The following is a 17,488-nucleotide window of genomic DNA, read 5'->3' on the forward strand; positions in this document are numbered from 1 at the left end:
GCATCAGTCTAGATATTGTTCGAAATATCACTAAAGGGATTCATGTTTATAAATAGAAATGTCACTTAAACTCGGAACTCGAAGGTAAACAATAGAGAACTTATAGAACAGAAACAAACTAAAACAACAAACTAACTAATCTTAAAAACTTGGAAAGTTTAAACCACAAAAAAAATTGTTAAGCAAGAAATAACGAACAAAATACACATTACTCGGAGGTTAACAATATAGAACTTAGTCAATACAAACAAACAAACAAACTAACTTATCCCAGATAATTAAGAAGTTTTAAACACAACAAAATACCTCACTTGAAGACGAAAGAGCAAATAAACCACCACGGCCCCCTAGATTCATAAGAGACTCGTCTCTTATCCGGCCTGCCGCATTCGTAGTTATAAGCATTATTTTTGTTTTATAGGGTGCGCCACAATACGGGGCTTATGTGTTGTACTGGTTGCCTGCCTTGCAGGAAATTATTGTTTTATAGACGTGTTTTCAACATTTTTCAACAGTTTTAACGCACAAATACATCTGACACTTTTTCAAAATCTCAAATCAAAAACATTTTTTTTGAACGGTAAATTTAATTTCAACAATTTTCTTTTTTATTATTTTTTTTATTTGTTTGAGTGCAAGTTACAAAAATTTACAATGACAGGAAGTTCTAATTTTTAAATAAGTGTCTCACTCACATTTTACAATGAACAGGACCATGAATGATTTCCCGAAAAATATGAGGCTAAGATATTCTTCAAAACAAAATTTATATTTTCCTTTGGAATGCTTGGTAGAATTTCTACTATTGAAATTACTGTCAATTGTAGTTTGCGAACGAGAAATTTGAATTTTAGCTTCTTCACTTGCAATGGGTTTAGGGTAGATTATAAAGATTATAATAATGAAGATTTACGATAGTGGTAAGTTTATCTACCTGCTAGTTCCTAAAAAGGGATGCTGAATATCGGTAAAATGCAGATTGTTTGTCCCCCCTGGAATGAACTGCTCATAGTCGTACATCTTCATTATTATCTAAATGTTTAATCTACCCAAAACCCATTGCAAGTGAAGAAGCTAAAATTCCAATTTCTCATTCCCAAACTATACTATTGGGGTAACTTAGCCTTCCTCTATCTTAGTAATACATTAATTCCAATAAAGGGATTTTCTTTTTCGAATTTGGATCTCGTAAATGTGACAAGCAATAATCATATCCATGGATTGCCTCCGTTATTTTCATAATTAAGTAGCCACATAAAAAAGCCGTTGCCGCCGTCTCAATTTGAAAATTAGTACTTGGCAAATAAGTAAATGGAGACAATTTTTCTAGTTTTTCCAGAGAACTATCTTGCAAGGTGACTGAAACATTTACATTGGTCCTTAAATTTTGGAATCTTGGTAAAATTTTACTACTTGCTTATTCTGCGGCACTCATGATATTACCAGTATGATCTCTCAGTCCTATCTTCCATGCCGCATTTAAAGTGATATCATTGGGTAGATTATGATAAGAAATGTTGACTTTATGTTGTGAACTAATACAACATTTTTTCTTTGTTTGTGGCATTTTTTAAAGTTTCGACTGTACTTAGTTTTTGAAATTGACAATTTATTATGTAAAATGTCATTATTCATACGTATTTTTAGTTGCATATACTAATATATGGGTCACATTAAAGCCGCTAGATGAACATACTATACGGGGAATTTTGAAAAACAGACATTTATCGAATGCGACAGGCCGGATAAGAGACGAGTCTCTTATTAATCTAGGAGGCCGTGTAAACTACACACGGTGTTGACGATTCAAAATGACAGCGGCAACGACAACAGCTGAAATTTGACAATTTGCTGTGACAGCATAAATTGGCGTAGGATTACATTGCCCGCGAAATTATTTCAAAGGTACCACCACAATAATTTATTTATTACATTTTTTTGTATTGTATTCTAGTGCATTTTGTAGTGTTGGGTTACAAGCCTACAATTTAAACTCTCCCAATCTCTCGCTGGACGGAGTTTAATATCATCTCTTGTTACGTAGACTACTCTGATTAGTACGCAGTGTGAGTATATGTAAAGTACTCCCAGAACTCTAACGTTTTATGATAGACAATTTCGTTATGAAGTTAAACTGCTTAACAAAGAATCACATAATGGCCGTAAATAAACAGACCTATCACTTCTACCTTGCATATTTGAACTTCACTATACTCAATTTAATATAAATGTGCATCTAAGCAAGCCATGAAAATGTGATTTTCTGTAGCTAAAGCTAGTGACTTTGACTTTCAAAGTTGCTTGCTCTGCGCGAACCCGAGTTGACTAATTTTTCATTTTTTGTCCATTTTAACATTGCTGATTTCAAAAGCAATGTTACGTCTTTTTACTGATTAAATTAAAGCAATTCATATTTGTTTTTTTGTATTTTTACCAAGTAAAAGATGCAAATATTACGTTCCCAACCGGGATTTGAACAATCCCGGTCATCGATGACGTCACTTGCATGATGTGTAACAAAACCGGGATTCGTATGAATACCGGAGCCGGGCGGCTAGTCACAGCGTTTTTTTTTATCAGAGTATACCTCTACAGCAGGGATGAGCAACCCGCGGCCCGCCACACTTTCTCATGCGGCCCTTCAAAGATTTTACATTTTGACTTTTGAAACTTTTGTTAACCATTGCATAATTCACCAACAGAATCTTTACGCAAAAATTTTAAATATGCCTAATGTCACTACGCCTGTAATAAAACGTATTAATTTTCTCAAATCTCGAGCGTTAAATCACCGCCAATTTAATGAGTTTTTAAAAGATTTGGGAAGTGAATATGGTGATGTAATTTACAACACAGAAGTGCGTTGGTTGAGTAGAGGTGCTATGTTAAAAAGAGTATATAACTTAAAAAATGATATTCAATTGTTTGTGGAAATGAAAGAATATCGATTTCCCCATTTCGAAGATAAAGAATGGATGTGTGATTTTGCCTTTCTCGTCGGTATAACTCAGCATTTGAATGACTTAAACATGGAACTTCAAGGAAGAGACCAGTTCATTCATAACATGTTTGATAAAATTAATGTTTTTGAAAGCAAACTTAAAATTTGGAACAAACATCTGTTGTCAAACAATATGTCACATTTTGCACACCTAAAAAAAGAAAACCCTTCAGAAACCTGAAAATATGCCCAGCATTTACAAAAATTAATAATGGAATTTGAATCGCGCTTTAAAATATTTAGATCAGAAAAAACCGTTCGTAGTTTTAACTTTTTTCTTGCCCATTTAATATAGACGTGGAAACAGTTCCGGATGAGTTACAAATGGAATTAATAGATTTACAAAACGACACGGATTTAAGAAATAAATTTCAAAATGTTGACACATAATTTCTACCAAAAATACATAAGTTTAGAAAAATCCCCACGATTAGGCAAAGCAAATAATGACACTTTTTGGAAGTACCTATGTTTGCGAACAATTGTTTTCCGCAATGAAATAGTTATTTATTTAACGAGTTCGTGTGTAATTTTGGCCAAAATTACACAAAAACGAGTTGAATACAACGTTTTTTTGTTCGACGAGCCCCTTAAAGGCTCCAAATCGCTAAAAATCTTTAAAATTAGCTTGACGTTTCGTTTTGACAAGTTGTCAAATTTATCAAAATCCGTTCACACAGGAGAAAATTCTCAAATTTTGACAGTGTCTAACAAAAAATAATTAAAAGCGATCGTCGATCGAGATTAAATGATGTACGGTTAGAAAGCTGCGTGCGAGTTGCTGTGTCGTCTATATCTGCAAATATAGACCAATTGTTGACCAAGAAGCAATGCCAAATTTCTCATTGAGTATTTTATTTCGGTAATTTTTATACTAGATTTATTTTGTTAATAAAGATATAATTTGAGTTCATCATTATCATGTTTCTTAAATGCGGCCCGCACAACATTTTTAAATTTGAAGCTGGCCCGTTGTAAAAAAAGGTTGCTCATCCCTGCTCTACAGGGTGTTTTCGAAATTGAGGCGTTTCTTTTAACATGTGATAGTATGCGTTGTTCTAAAGAGTTTTAGCCAAAATCACCTTAGTAAAAAGTGTACGGCAATGAAGAATTTTTTGAAATTTTTGAAACCGGTTCTGTTTAATTTTGCGCTGATTTGTTAGCAACTAAAATTGACAAAAAAAAAATCAAATGAGCATGAACGTTAATCAAAAATACTGTCAGAATTGTCATCTAATTAGTCGGAATGGGTTATCATTACGAAAATAACGAGCTCACAAATATGTTGCTAAAGTATGGGCAATGCTATCAGAATATAGTTCCGACGTCCAGAGAGTACGCAGAGCGATTTTCGGAAAGATTCCATCCTGGGCCACGTCAGTTTATTAATCTAGTACAGCGGAGAAATAGACAGGACCGGACTCAAAATTTTAGAAAACTATAAAAATATGCAATCAATTATCTCCGTTAATACAAACATTTTACTAAGACGATTTAGGCTGAAATTCTTAAGAATAATGTATAGTACCTCCTGTTACAAGGAACACCTCAACTTCGAAAACACCCTGTATAATCATTGCGTATAATTTTTTTGAATTTTGTTCTATTACGTCAGCTGCGAGCGTGTACTATTGGGGACACGAAAAACTGGGCAGATGTCATTCAGTTGTCAACATTTCTAAACCATACCTTAGCTACTCATAACCAAGCTTAAGTTAATTTGACAGTTTTTTTTTAAACATTAATCATAATGACGGTAAAGGTGCATTTACAATGACACTTTTTGAAATGACAATAACAGACTGCCCAGGATTCCACGTCCCTCATTGTACTATCGCGGCCAAAATACTTTGGTCGTCACTTTTTGACACTTCACATGTAAATCAAGTATTAATGTCAATATACATGACAATTTCAAATTATTCTTGTCAAAAATATGGCACCTTCAGTTTTTGATAAGTATAGAATCGTTTTACTTGCTTCTGAAGGTTGTCTAAACCGCGACCATGTTGATATTTTGCTTTTGAACCCTGCCTCCGCAGCTGGGATTTACCTCACCCGTATGGCACTGATAGATTAAAATAATTTTGACAACAGTAAAAAATAAGGTTAAACATCCTAAAGCTTGCTTTACAACTGAATATCATTTATGTCACATTGACGACCAAAGTATTTTGGCCGCGATAGTACAAATACGTCATTATGCATTAATTTTCGAGTTATTGAAAAATACGAACAATTGGAAAAATGAGGTATAGCTTGGCTAAGCAATAACGCGTTTTTTGACATTTCCTTGTTTTTTTTTTTATTGCTATACTGGCCAGGTTTCGCAAAGGCTACACAGTTAATTTGCCTATCTTTTTCACATTATATAAAATTTAAATAAAAAAGCAATACAAAAAATGAAAAATGAAATAAAGAATACGTGCTTCGTATTTTTTTTATACAGGGTTGCGATTATGTATGGAACCGTCCTGCTAAAATGGTTTAAGCTAGAACCCTGAAATTTTAAATGCGCTTAGGACTCATTAAAAGCTACTTATCAAATTAAAAACAAAGAAAAATATCCATAAGTTTTCAAAATACAATAGTTATTTTTATATTAAGTGCGCGAAGAGAGTGTTTTTTGTGCATGAAAAGGTCTTTTACGCCGAGACGAAGGTCGAGGCAGTATAAGCCTTTGAATGCACAAAAACATCTTCGCGCACGAAATATAAACAATATTTTTTCTATAATTGATTCAAAAAATTTAAATTAAAAATTCAAATTTTTGAAGGAACTCTGAAGTTTCAATGCAGTGACCATGTTGCTAGGTAACTAATAAAAAACAGTGCGTGAAATGAAAAACAGAAATAGTCGTATGCGTGAAATTGCATTTCACACACTGTTTTGTATGGTTTCTATGGTTTCGATCTTACTAACAATGCAAAAAAAATACACGTCAGAAAATGACCCACTTCAGGCACAGATAACTATGCGTGAATTTCAATTTTTTGAATCAATTATAGAAAAAAGTCGTTTTTTCGCGACGAATATTATTCGTTTCAGTTTTTGAAATAGCTATTTATGCACCAAGGGCGTTACAACGATGATTACGCCCGGAGAACGATGAATCCAGCTCGAGGGTTTTAGCCCGAGAGATGGATATCGTTCAATGGGCGTAATCATTCGGTGACGCCGTGGTGCATACAAGATTTTATTTTTCACTACGTGTTCCTAAAAAAAAAAAAATGGCATCTGCAATTATGAATTGAGGAGGGCGTTATGAATTCATTACGCCCGCTTATTCTTATTACGCCCTGTTTTATTCCCCGGTTGTTATGGACATGTTTACGTATTTCGTAGCCTAGGAGTTATCATGCAATTATACAGTGTGGAATAAAATGATTTACATCTAGTTACCTTTGGAATTTTTGCTCATGTAAATTTTCCAGTACCGCTCTACTTTTTTTTTCGAAGTGCCGAACTATTAGTTCTGTCAATAAATGTCATCAATCGAATTGACAATCGTTACAATTTACTAAATTGAATTAACAAACGTTGGTGGCCACTTCCAACACTAGCAAGTCATTGCTTTTGTTAACTCCTTTTTAATTTCAATCTCAACTTTACATTTATATCATCCCTTCGCAATAAATCACATTTGGAATTTGGATATATATTTTGAGGTTAGGCATTCTTTTTTTTGTAGAGCGGCATTTCGTATTTTTACAAGGGTAATGCAAAGGTAACTAGATGTAAATCATTTTATTCCACACTGTACTAAAGTGAAAAATAAAATATTTGAAGATTTTGAATATGCGTACGTACACAATTTATTTCCATTTTCGAGACGGATGATAAAAATCAGATGCAGTTACAATTTATTTAAAAATAAAAAATTGTAGTGCTCGTTACGCTTTACTACTACTAATTTTATGGTAGTATAATTAAGTATATTCTTTTTTATTTTTAACAGGTTTATGTTTATAGGGAATAATATTAATTTTGTAACAAGAAAAATTACATTAGGTTTATTAGATATGTTATGTTATGTTTTACTGACTTAGAGTATGTCGACACTCGACAACTCTTAATAGCTATAAGTGACTTCTTCTATTTTCAACAAACCAATTTCTGGCAACCCTATTATCCATAATTACACTCCTTGACTCACATCGCAACACTATTATAATTATCAGTAATATACCATAACCTAAGTAACCTAACATTTCAGTGATTTCACAGCTTGGATGCCGTTCTTGTTGTCTCCCCCCTCCGATTAACATCAAATAAGTTTTTAAAAGATGCCCCTGTTGGTAGTTTCAAAAGTTAACGAGTAATTTTAAAAAATCTTTATCTGTGACATTCAACACGAAAATGAAATGCTTTTAAAAACTAACTAATTCATGCCGAAATATTTGTCGCGAAAAAACGACTAAAGCCAACTTGATTTTTTTTAAATTCCGATCCTGAATATACGAAGAGAGTTGTTGACACTAATTTGCATAATATCAATATCATTTCAATTACACATACAGGGCCTTTCACAACTCGCGCCCTAGAGAAAAAGGGCACCTGCCGACGACAATAAGTTGTCAAAAAATAGAAACAAAGAATTTACTACTGCTTTCATAACTGAGTTAAAGGTAATATCATCAGTCAAGGCAGTTACGTCATCACCCTGGAGTAGTACAGTGTTGCAAAATTTCCAACTTTAATCGGTACTTGTCAAACAAGGGTTGGACGTGTTAAAGTAAGGTTAGGTTAGGTACTGTCGATTTCTATCAAAGCACAACAGAACTCGAGAATTGTGAATTACGTCGATCTACGAGTTCGGTGCAACAAGATGTCCCACTTTATGGGAATGTAAGAATTATGATGTCAATATATATATATATATATATTCGTATGAAGAAAAATACAATTAAAATTCGAAATTCACAAAATAATTATGGTAAATTATATGTTTTTAATTTGTTGTAAGTAGATGAAGTTTGGAGAAACCTTGCTGGAATTTAGTAAGGGGACATTCTTTTTTGGTTGACGATGAAAAAATAAGTTCCGCCCCTTCCATAAAACCATCGCTGTTACCTGCATGAACAATTATGTATCTAAAATTATAAACTTTTAATATTTTCTTTATAAGGATTTCAAATAACAAACCTTTTTCCTTCGACTTTGGTTTTTCGTACACTTTTTACGTTGTTATCTTGCCATGATTTACTTATGGTTTCATCCTGAAATATCCACGTTTCATCCATAAAAACAAAATTAATAATCCCTCCTCTTTTAAATCGATAAATGAACGTAAAAAATTAATCCTTTTAAAAACAATATGGCTCATTTCCATAAGTCCACGGCGTAAATTGTCTTTTTTCCACTGGAAGCCTATGTTGTTTAATATTCTCCAAAGCGATTGTCTACTTCCTTCAAAAATATATTTTTCTTGTAGTCGTACTAATAAAGTGTCGAGAGTAATGTGTTTTTCTGTAATGAAATAAATAATTATGAGTAACTAATTTTACAAAATAATTACATCAAGCTTACATTCTTTATACATATCATATATCTGATTCCGAATCTCTGCTTGTATAGTTTCATCCACTGCCGTGACAGGTTTTCTTCGTGGACGCGTTTTTTTCGGACTTGTCTGAGGGAATCCACATCTTCTGATGGTTGAAATTCGGTTTACGCTAGATAAACTTAGCTGTAAAGCATTTGCCACCCGCTAAACATTTATTGTAATTAATTAATATAAACATTAAGTTGTGTGTTTATAGCTTAAATATTATCCTACAATTCACACTTACCTCTCTTACAGCAGATAACGGTAATAGAGGTCCTCCATTGTCACGTTCTCTTTCAAAATAAGAAATAAGGGCCGACACAAGTTCTTTACTTTGCTTCCGTAAAGGTTTTGGCATTTTCACAATTCACAAATAATCACCAAATAAAATGACAATATCTGTCACTTTGAAAATGAAAAATAAACGCGGCAACGCTTTTGATTGTGCCAACATAATTGAAGATTTGAGAATTTACTTTATTAGTAAATATTAGTTTCTTTCATTTTGTGAAGGTGAAATAACTGTTCACCAACTGATGACGTAACTGCCTAGACTGATGATATTACCTTTACAAGACTTGTAATTCTACCAATCCCAGAAGGGCATCTCGAGGTGTGATGTTATTACAACCAAATAAAGCCAGTTGCTAGGTTTCAAAAATAATACCATCAGCTACAAAAAATGTTTGGGTTACTGTAATTTTGACACTATTAGATTTGACTTTTCATTCTCAATAAATTTAGGTTAGCAATCTGAAATGTTAGAGCTGTCATTACATTGCAAGTTCAGATGTCTACTGCTTAAGCTAAGCCAATGGGCGATTCTAGGAGATGCTTGGAGTGTAGCACCTCCACGGACCAGAGCTGAGCCACCAGTGTCGGATCTGACAATAAATCGGTTACAGAGGCTCTGATGCACAAAACCGATGATTTTTGGCTGGTATGACCAGGTCGGCCGCGCTCTCAAGTTTTGTCTTGGACGGGCTGCGGGCCTCGGACTCGTGGGGTAGTGGTTGATGCTTGATAATCGCAACTAAATGGCATTCTAGGTCATTTCAATTATTATTAAAACGTATTGTAGCAAAAAATAAGAAAAATGTGTTGCAAACGAAAAAATAATTGTCATTTCTGCCCGGAAAACGTTCTTTGAAGACTCTTGCTGCCTCCCTGGCGTTACGCTAACATTCCCCAAAAATTATTATCATTTCTAAATAATCAGCGGCTGAATACATGATTGTAACCAAATAAGCAAAGGTTTTGGCTTTTTTTATTACATACAAATTTAATTTGACAGTGACATCTTTCAAAAACAACTCCAATCGCCCAAATATTTTAAAGATGTTTTTTCTTAAATGAAATCCTAGCAACGTAAAATTACGGCAAACACACCTTGGATGTAAGTAAGTAAGTAAGTAAGTAAGTAAGTAAGTAAGTAAGTAAGTAAGTAAGTAAGTAAGTAAGTAAGTAAGTAAGTAAGTAAGTAAGTATGTAAGTAAACAAAATAAAAGAAAATAACAAAGTATGACAAAAAAAGGAAAAAAAAAGAAAAATCAAACTTAAATCTAATTACAAAGCAAGAACTTAACATTCGTATCGAGAAACCGCACACATTAAGGCGCGTACAGACTACGCGAACCGAGCATGTAATGTAACATGTAATGTAATGCTCGTCGCAAAATTGGTGCCACGAACAGCCGACGAACCGAGCACACAACGAACAGCTATACTCTGTCCACTGATGATAGATTGCGCGCTTTTTTACAGACACAGAGACGAGTGTCTACACTTTATAACATTTGCTATATCATTAATACTCGAAGAATAAATAATTCCAACAACAGTTTATAACAATTATTGAAAATACCTGTACTGAAACTTCATTTAGAGTCACAGCTGTAATTCTGTAAACAACATCATAGGCATAGGATAACTACTGGCTGGATGGAGAGTTTTGTATTTTTCAGTGCGTTATGTTTTTAAGTGATTTTTTTTATAATCGTCTCAGTTCAGTTCGATAGTTCCGAGGTTGCGTGTCATTACAGCTACATTATACAGGGTCGCTAAAAAGTATGGATTCAGCTAAATATTTTCAGAACGGTTTAGCAGAACGCATTGAAATTTTGCACACAGGTAGAAGTGTTTAAATTTTATCATCTGATAGTTTTTTCAATTTTCTAACGTCATTTATTTTGAAGATGCAAAACTAACTTGGTTTTTTTTAAATGGCACGGGGGATTTAAATGTAATATTTTTGAAAAGAGTATTTTTTGTGAATTCAGTGAAGTAACACATGCCCACATCGCTGCCATTTTGAATTTTTTTTTTGCTTAAAAATTATGTATTTCGCGTTTAAACTTTTTATCTTTTTTATTAAAATGTATCTGTTTCAGTTAAATGTCTTACTTCTACACTTATACTTTTATTAAGTTTTTGGCCAAAGTGCAGGCGGCAAAGAATTAACAATGGCTAAAAAAACATTCCAAAGGTCAAATTTTTTCAAATTTTATTAATTCGATAATTTTTTTATAAAGTTTCGAGTAAATTGAGATATGCATGTGCTACATCACTGGATTCACAAAAAAATATTCTTTTTAACGATGTTAAATTTGACCTCTCGTGCCATGTAAAAAAAATCAAGTTGGCATTGTATCTTCAAAATAAAAGATGTTATAAAATTGAAAAAAATATCAGCCTATAGAATTTAAACACTTCTAGCTGTGTGCCAAACTTCAACGAGCTCTGCTAAACCGTTTTGAAAATATTTAGCTGTATCGATACTTTTTAGCGACCTGTATGTGATAAGAGTGATAACGAAAAACCGTTAGCTTTAATTCTGTGTAGTGATGCAATAAGAATTATGTGGAATCTGATGAAAAAAGAGAAAAAGGCTCGACGAACTTCATAAAGATTAAAGTTCCAACATATTAGCGGACAGCATAAAATATTTAATAGAATGTCTCCCACAGACGGTGAGAATTTACTAACCAAAATAGGACCCGAAAATCTCCAAAAAAAATACGCGTTTTCGATGTGCAATCTCAATTTAAGGCAGGTAAGTATTAACGCAAATATTGTTAGTTCAGAAATTTGTTTAACGAATTAAAAGTACCTACAACAATGAAGAAATATTTTTTCCTTTACCATTTTACAGGTAAACTTTTGTAATGACAATTTGTCAGTAGAAAACGTTTTTGCACCACCGGTCATTTTCACGTGTTTACCGATTTCATGAACATGTTTACTTATCAAAAGACGGTAAGTAATCAAATAAGAAATTATTGTTTAGATTCGGCATCGCGTGCAGAGCAATGTGCCATAAACTAGTATGAAAAATGTAAAAAATGCCTTCTTTAGAAAAATCAAACAATTTAATAAATTAAAAAGAAAATGGTATCTATTTATTAATAGTTCCGATGATGCAAAATAGTATATTATATATTGAGGGAGAGAAATGCATGATTTTTCCTAAGGTGCAGTTTGTAGCCAGAGGGCGAAGCCCGAGGGCTACAAAGCACCGAGGGAAAAATGAGCATTCTCTCCAGAAGTATATATACTATTTTTTTCACGGTAGGGAGTAGAAACAGCACAAAAATCTCAAATTTTAAGAATAAAAAAAATGATGACAAATGAGTTGTCATCTTTCGATGAATTTAATGGAATTAGTAGTTGCCTTGACAACACAATTAGATTTTTGTCACAACAGTAAAAAAAAATGAAAACTCCCATTAGATTTTTGTCACAACTGTCAAAAAAATGAAAACTCCCTAGGGAGCAAATATTTGCTCCCTAGGGAGAAAATGCTCTACTTCTGTCACGATGTTGACATCCGAAAAGTTGATTTCTACTCCCGATCGTGAAAAAATATTATTAAGCATCACGGGTGCTTGTCCGTCAGAATAACTGGATGCCCATTTTGGGGCCGATTTCTAATTTTACCTGAAAAGGTAGGAGCGGAGTTGCTGTTGATCATAACATTTACTCATTAATTTGTTAGGCTGTCTTACAAATATGGTGATCCATACATTTTATTAAATACATACCATAACTTACTACACTCTTTAAATAAATTACAAGGAAGCGTTCGTCTGATTTGGACGGCGAAGCTGTGAACCTCGAAAGAACGCATGCGCGCTGCGAACGGTTCGCAGTGCTCCGCTGACTGTCGGTTTTCTGACGAACACAAAGCCATTCACAAACCCATCTCGACAAAGGGAGCTGACCACAGTCATAAACTCATAAATCTAATCTCCAACAATTTCAGTTACCATTAGTTTTTGTCCCTTATTTAAACGGTCTTGATTGACAAATGAAACACTGTAGTTTTTTATGCATTTCATTTATGCTGAACAAAATAAATAGGTTATTATTTTTGAAAGCAACTCTTTACAGTAACTAATAAATGAGTTTCTCATTTTCTAAAATAATGCGAATTGTGTCAATTTGTTGTAAAAATGCATAAATCGACATGGAGCATGCCATCAGCTTCGCAAATCAATCCGATGTTTAAGTCAATTATTGTTATATTACTACAGATTAATTCCCACATACATCAAAGTCATCAAACGTGCGTGTTCAGCCAATCAGGGCGCTTGCTTTCATCCAATCAAAAATGTTTATCGCGGATAAATCGTCTTCCTAGTCTGTCTTCTGTCAAAAGCGAATAAAATTGCATGTTACGCCTGTCAGATTCTCAAATTGTTTTTAATAACTGTAAGTACAGAGTGATCAACAAGGACTGAAACTGTTGGCAACAATGACAACATGATGAAAATTTCAGTGAAGTTGGTAGCATTACATTTTCAGTTGTCAATTTTGACGGGCAAATTTAAACTTCAAAATCAAGTGTCATTTTTGTATCAATTTATTAATGAAAATGGTTTTTACACTAGAGCAAGACATTTTTATTGGTATGGCGTACTTTCGGACTGGAAATTTTGATGCTGCTAACGGTTGGCAGTATTCCACGGTGCACGGACGATACATTGCACCAATTTCAACAAATGTTCCCCGAGCCAGTTGGTACTTTGGGCGGCGCGGTAGCTTAGTCGCGTTTAGGCAGCACTGCACGAGATTGGTGCAACGTTACCTACAAACAGGTGATGTGAAAAAGGCAAAACCTACTGGCAGAAGATGTAGTTGAGAATGTTCGAGGTAGAATGGAACAAAACCCTCGAAAGTCAGTGCGAAAGCTTTCACTCCAAACAGGCGTGATTCTTATGTAAAACACACGCATCCAAAGTTCTTTGTTGGGCACGTTTAATGCAGGGCCTAATAATCCTTACCATTAAAAATCACGTCATTCCTTTTCCTTACTTTACAGGCTTGTCATATGGAAGTTGCCTAACCATTTTAAAGAAGAAATTAAAGTTCCAACCTTACAAATTTTCCCGGATCTAATCCCTGCATCCCGCAGACTTTCAACTCGAAAATAATAACGCATAAAACATGTTTCTGTTTCTCAGGAGGGGCATGCGGGCACGGCCTGTCGCTTTTATGAATATCGAAACAGTGGACCATTATTAAGTACCGCTAATTACATTTTATACTGTTTTTGGTCGTTTTGTACGTATCGTGTTTTAAAACTACCAACTCGTAACATAACCTAAATTTTTTGACATTCACAACTTGCAGCGGGTGCCAACACTGACGCACAAAAAAATTTCATATTTTGGGAATATTTTGCTGTCATTTGCTGCCAACAGCTTCAGTCCTTGTTGATCACGCTGTATTATAAATAAATAATTAACGTTAAAGTTTGTATTCTGGAATAATCTTGTCAAAAATAACGCGACCTAATTTTTTAAATCTGATTAAAAAATTAGGTCTTGTTACTTTAATCGATTATAATTTAATTTTTTAAAACTATACTGACCGGCACAAAAAACGACTCACTTCGCGACTCACTTTGAATTTTAAGTAATTCATTGTCTTAGATTTTTTTTTGGTATCATGTTGTATTGGTAGGTGCTATTTAAGTTATTCTTTGCCAAAGAATATCCGACAAACAAAACATTGAACACAGGAAATAAGATTTTAATGAAAAATGATAAAAGTTATTTTTTAGAAAAAAATTTTGTTATAAAAAATTGTCAAAATTTGAACAGTATTTTGAATTAGTATCTCGTATTGTCAGATTAAAAATTTTAACACGTAAAACAACCGACAAAAACACAACATGGAAGTAGCGCAAACTTTTCAATAATTTATTTAAACAAAACAATTCAGTTGCCATGGTGACCATAGCACTCCCCATCTTTGAAAATATCCCAATTTAACATAAAAGAATAAGCACAAATATAATTTCAAGATTATTTATTAAAGAAATCATAATGAGTCGCTTTTTGTGCCGGTGAGTGTATAATTTGTTTTGTTTTTTTTTGAGGGCACGGAGTCTATTTTCGGTACCAAAACTAAAAAACAACCAACATTCTACCTACTTTCTCCGAAGATGTGCAGTTATGGCTTTGCCTTTTTTTTTAATTTTACGATGGGTTTACACCCCTCTGTCGTATACAAGCAATGAGGCTGTTATTTTTTTTTTTTTTAATAATCGTCAGCTCAGTTCACTTCAATATTTCCGAGAGTGCGTATCATAATGTCCGATAACGAAAAAGCGTTAGCTTTAATTCTCTGTAGTGGCGCAATGATAGTTATGTGCAATATGATTAAGAAAGAGAAGAAGCGGCGACGTTGGTGGCGAACCGAACTCTACAGAAAACGCGTCGATAATGAACTTATACGAGATTTAAAGTTTCAACATGTCAGTGGACATTATAAAAATTTCACAAGAATGTCTCCTACAGACTTTGACAAATTATTAACAATGATAGGACCGAAAATCTCGAAAAAACATACTCGTTTTCGTTTTTTTTTAAATAGTCTTTGTCTTTGGGGTCCCACAAGACACTAAGACTTTTATAACTCTCTACTAAGAGCACTGCACATTCATCCGAAATATTTTCCATGTTTTAACGGCACGAATTCGAGATTCTTGGTTGTAGGTTCGCGGGAGAATGAAAATTTTATTTTGAGAGCACATTTTAGCGACGAATCCCTTCCTTGTAACCTCCTACCTTTTCAGGTCTACCGTCTTTTGATTGGTAAACATGTCGTTCATGAAATCGGTAAACATGTGAAAATGACCGGTAGTGCAAAAACGTTCTTTAAATTAAAAAAATATTTGCTACTGAAATTGTAATTTTGTGTAACACAATATGGGATAAATAATTATCTTTATTAGGTACTACCTTAATGTTTTTTTTTATACTTCGATACGTGCTCACAAATTTAACGGTCTATTCTTGTAATGGACTGTTTTGATATTCTGAGTTTCAATTAAAATTTAAAACATTGCATCTTCATTGTTGTAGGTACTTTTAATTTGTTAAACAAATTTCTGAAATAACAATATTTGGATGAATACTTACCTGCTTCGAATTGAGATGGCACATCGAAAAGGCGCGTCTTTTCCGCACTAGGCTACCTGGTCGTGTTGTTGGATACCTGTTTTTAGCACCAAGTGAGAGATTAAATACCAAGAAAACGACTCATTTCCAGAAATTGAATTTTGCCGACAGGAAAAAGATTCCATATACATACATACCTAATTATTATCAGTGCATCACCACACGGTTTTTCGTTATCAAACATAATGTAGCTGTAATGACACGCAACCTCGGAACTATCGAACTGAATTTAGACGATTAAAAAAAAAAATCACTTCCAAAACATAACGCACTGTAAAATATTGCACTCTCCATCCCTCCAGTAGTTTTCCTACGCCTATGATGTTGTTAACAGAATTACACCTGTGAATTTGAATGAAGTTGAATTATTTATTCTTCGAGTATTAATGATATACAAAGGTTATTTGCGCTTTTCGACTTTTTGCAGCACAGACAGTCGTCTCTGTGTCTGTGAAAAGGCGTGCGATCTATCAGTAAACGGACTATAGATGCTGTTCGTTGCACGCTCTGTTCGTCGGCTGTTCGTGGCACCAATTTTGCGACGAGCATTACATTACATGTTACATTACATGCTCGGTTCGCGTAGTCTGTACGCGCCTTTAGAACTAATAACAATACATAAGCAAATCTATAAAACTGGTCACAAAAATCGTTTTATGACTCAATCAGGTAACCAACACATAGTTTTTCTATTTTAGTTCTAAATTGCCCCTCTGGCAGATTTAAATATTCAAGAAATTTATTTAATATTGTAGGAGCCATATAAGAAAAACTACCTTCAAATTTTTTGGAAGAATGTGTGGTATCGTAAATGTATCGAATCTTATATTCCTACAATGTTCCTCAGACCTTCTAAGCAGCAGCTGATGTAAATAACTCGGAACTTTGGTTAACAAGAGCTTATGCAAAAAGACTGCTGCTTGGAATAAAGTTCGCAATCTGAAATTCAACTCATTGAGTCGCACAAGATGTGATGTGATATGATGTCTACGCGGTACACAGCGCACAAACCGTATGCAAGCATTCTGTATTTTTTGCAACTTAAGGCAGTTTTCTTTTGTCAAAAAATAATAGTACACCAAAGAACAATAATCGGAATGTGGATAAATAATAGTTTTGACTAACTGGAGCTTCGTTTGTTGATCAAGCTGAAATTTGAGACCATATACACTTCTCAATTTTTGCATAGACTTCCTATATATATTGTTAATATGTTCTTCAAACGATAGTGTTAATAATAACCAATCCTAAACTTTTTACACTTTGAACCCACTTGACATTTTCATTATTAAGTTTAATGGTAAAATTAGATTCAATGGTTATGCGTTGCCTCTCTGATCCTACTGTTAAAGCCAAAGTCTTCCCCGAATTAAGTCGCAAGCCATGGTCCGTTGTATAAGCAGCAATGTTAGCCAAATCAGAGTTTAGATTATTTATAGCGTCATATGCATGGTCAATATGAAATGAATATTG

At 33.8% G+C, this 17,488-nt stretch overlaps 1 protein-coding gene and 2 long non-coding RNA genes across 10 annotated transcripts in view; 2 read left to right on the forward strand and 1 right to left on the reverse strand.

Annotated features, from left to right (window-relative positions):
• LOC138141307 (inositol polyphosphate-4-phosphatase type I A) overlaps positions 1-17,488 on the forward strand; it is a 210,560-nt gene that overhangs the window by 104,810 nt on the left and 88,262 nt on the right. The gene's annotated exons all lie outside the window — the stretch shown is intronic.
• On the forward strand, positions 312-8,754 carry LOC138141337 (uncharacterized). Its single transcript, XR_011163098.1, has 2 exons — positions 312-7,849; positions 8,579-8,754. It is a non-coding gene; the product is annotated as an uncharacterized lncRNA (long non-coding RNA).
• LOC138141328 (uncharacterized) lies at positions 8,080-8,907 on the reverse strand. The gene is made up of 4 exons (XR_011163088.1): positions 8,794-8,907; positions 8,531-8,711; positions 8,147-8,470; positions 8,080-8,094 (listed from the first exon to the last, which is right to left on the reverse strand). It is a non-coding gene; the product is annotated as an uncharacterized lncRNA (long non-coding RNA).

Source organism: Tenebrio molitor, chromosome 1 (assembly GCF_963966145.1).
Source record: "Tenebrio molitor chromosome 1, icTenMoli1.1, whole genome shotgun sequence".
Taxonomy (NCBI): domain Eukaryota; kingdom Metazoa; phylum Arthropoda; class Insecta; order Coleoptera; family Tenebrionidae; genus Tenebrio; species Tenebrio molitor.